This window comes from Leptonychotes weddellii, chromosome 8 (assembly GCF_054177405.1).
Source record: "Leptonychotes weddellii isolate Sample4059 chromosome 8, ASM5417740v2, whole genome shotgun sequence".
In the NCBI taxonomy this organism is placed as follows: domain Eukaryota; kingdom Metazoa; phylum Chordata; class Mammalia; order Carnivora; family Phocidae; genus Leptonychotes; species Leptonychotes weddellii.
Genome location: NC_138376.1, coordinates 57,885,944 through 57,887,858, shown reverse-complemented (window position 1 = coordinate 57,887,858; position 1,915 = coordinate 57,885,944).

Sequence of the window (1,915 nt, the reverse complement as noted above, 5' to 3'; positions counted from 1 at the left end):
GCATCTCTCCATACATTCTAAATGACAGCCTTGCCGGATAAAGTATTCTTGGCTGCATGCTCTTCTCATTTAGTACCTTGAATATGGCTTGCCAGGCCTTTCTTGCTTGCTAGGTCTCTGTGGATAGGTCTGACATTATTCTGATGTTCCTCCCTCTGTACATAAGGAATCTCTTCCCCCTAACTGCCCTTAAGATGGTTTCCTTGATTCTAAGATTTGCAAGTTTTAGTATTACATGCTGGGGTGTTGGCCTGTTTTCATTGATCTTGGGAGGTGTCCTCTCTGCCTCTAGGATGCGAATGTTTGTTTCATTCCCCAGATTAGGGAAGTTCTCAGCTACAATTTGCTCAAATACATCTTCTAGGCCTCTCTCTCTCTTCACTCCCTCTGGGATTCCAATTATTCTGACATTGGAATGCTTCATGGTGTCACTTATTTCTCTGATTCTGTTTTCATGGATTCTGAGTTGTTTTTCCCTGGCCTCCTCTTTTCCCTTTTTATCTATTATATTGTCTTCCAGGTCGCTTATTCTCTCTTCTGTCTCAGTTACCCTAGCTGTGAGATTATCTAGATTGGACTGGATCTCATTGATAGCATTTTTAAGTTCTGCCAATTCAGCTTTCATTTCTGCCCTCAGAGACTCTATGTTGCCATTAATTGATTTCTCCATTCTAGCCATTGTCTTCACAATTGCTAGCCTGAATTCCATCTCCGACATCTTGGTTATATCTGCATCCATTTGTAAATCTGCAGCATAAGCCATAATTGCTGAGTCTTTTCTATTTTGGGGGTTCCTCCTCCTAGTCATTCTGTTGATGGGTGTTTGAGGGAGTGTATAGAGTCCAAATTATTGACCAGAACCCAAGCAAGATGAACCTGTTTTATAGGGAGTTTAGGATTGGTGGCCTCTTGTTTTCCCAGCCTGTCTTCTGTGGGAGGGACCTGCCGCCCTGTTAGTCAGGCAACCCTGTTTGGGCGGAGTTGCCCTGCCCCCCTGTGGTGGGGGGTGGGCTCAGCGGGAATCAGTCTTTGGGGCTTTTGTTCTCTGGCGCCTTTCCCTGGCGGCTTTCCGCGTCTCTTCTGTGAGTCAGAGCAGAAGAGACCGTTTCCAACCCTCTGCCTCAGAGCAGAGAGACTGCAGTCTGTTCTTCAGTGAGCTCTCCAGGCCACACCATCTCCGTTTCTGTCCGTGCTGCTATAAACTGCAGCGTCCTGGGTTGTGCGCCCCTCCGCAGTGCTCCCAGTCCTGCCTCCAGGTCAGGGCACATCTCTGCCCTTTGTGATTCTAAAACCGCCAGCCGCTCCCAGTTCGCGTGCGTTACCCCGCTGCTCCGGGTTTCTGCCCAGGGGGCTGCCCTAAAGTCCTTTTCCTGCCACTACCGGTCTGTGAGTCTGTGCCCCGTCCCCAGCGTGTGAGGCTGTCGCGCTGTAGGTGTAGGATTCCCACGGCCAGGCACTCTCCCGCTCTGTTTATCCTCTGATATCTGCCCGCGGAATCAGGGCTCCCCGCTTCGGACCTCAAAACCAATGGCCTGCGATATTCTGTTTGCAGAGATCCAGATCTTCTTACGTCTGAGGCTGGTTTCATGGGTGATCAGAGTGGTCTGGTAGATATCCAGCTCAATTCCAGGGACCAGTTGAAATACAGTCCCCTACTCCTCCACCATCTTTCCCTCCTCCCAGGATGGATTTTTAAATGAATGAAAGTACCAACAACAGTTGAGGCAGTGGGTCTTCTGAGATATCTCTTCAAATTAATTTTATAATTCTTTAACTTCTTTTGTAAATGGTTTGTATGAAAACCTGGCTTGTTTGTAGAATATGGTGCAGCATAGGAGTTACAACCAAGATAAGTTTGAGATTAGGTGCCTCTTGAAGAAATTTGTTTCATTATTATTAAGTTAAATGCTAAGAC